This window comes from Echinops telfairi, unplaced genomic scaffold (assembly GCF_000313985.2).
Source record: "Echinops telfairi isolate 266 unplaced genomic scaffold, ASM31398v2 ScPeMD7_70;HRSCAF=299, whole genome shotgun sequence".
NCBI lineage: Eukaryota > Metazoa > Chordata > Mammalia > Afrosoricida > Tenrecidae > Echinops > Echinops telfairi.
This window is the reverse complement of record NW_022103968.1, coordinates 64,231,043-64,232,215: the sequence shown is the minus strand read 5'-3', so window position 1 is coordinate 64,232,215 and position 1,173 is coordinate 64,231,043.

Below are 1,173 nucleotides of genomic sequence, written 5' to 3'. Positions count from 1 at the left end.
CTGGATGCTTATTAAAAGGCTGGCCATTGGCACCTACCCACGGACTCCGTGGAGTCACAAGTGATGTGTTTCCATGAGGGCTAGAGCCCAATGCCTGCGGAGCAGTCTGCTCTGTAGCACGGGGACACTGCGTGGGAGGTCTGCTCGGCTCATGGGCCCCAAACCACAGCCCCCGCTTGATTTGAACACAGGCAAATAAACACAGCTGCCCAGCAAAGCGGGGGTGGGGGGTGGGTGGAGCTTTTTTTTTTTTTAATTTCTTCCATTGAACAGATTTCAAACCTTTCCTCATCTTATGAAAATGATTCGGAGACATGATTTTTGAAAGCAGCTTTCTTTTGGTGTGGTGCCAAAGGTGAGCGTCCTCATGCTAACCAGAAGGCTGGCCGTGGCAGTGCACGTGGAGGTGCCGCAGAAGGAAGTCCTGGGGGTCTGCTTCTTAAGGAGAAGGCCCAGAAGGCTCTGCAGAGTCACATGGGCGATTGGGAGGCAGCTACTTAAAAAAAAATGCTGAGATGAATTCCACTTCCCAACAGTTCACTGGCTTTTAGAGTTCCAGAGCTATGCAGTCACTACAACCACTTTCAGAACATTTTGATTTCCCCAAAAGAAGAAACCCCGTGCCCCACTAATTGACACCCCTCCAGCCCTCCAAGCCCGGACAGTCACAAACCAATGGCTCTGTGGGTTTCCCACTCTGAAGAGTCACATCACTGGGAGCCTGTCATGTGTGGTGCGCAGAGACCGGCTTCCTTCATTCGTCCGACATGAACTATGATTCACAGAGATTTGGTGCAGTATTCCACAATATAGACATATGCGCATGAAGGGAACCACCTCCTATTTCTAGCTCTTGTGTCTAGTTTCTGGATGGCAGCGCTGCAGTGAGCATCCCTGATTATAGTCCCTGGGGGAGTAACACCCCAGTCCGGTTGCTGGACGAGGAGCCGGCCGCTTTAAGAGATTTGAAGAGCCTTTTGCCAAACGGCTCTCCTGGCATTGTGCAACAGAGCCCCCCATCAGCAAGGGGACCGAGTGCGAGGTTCCTCGTGTGTTCGCCAGTATGATGAATGATAGTTTCTAAAAGGCTCCACCAGTTTGACAGGAAGGACTAATGTCCCGTATTTTAATCTTCCACGGTCAGGTGGGGGCGGGACGGTGGTCATGTCCCTT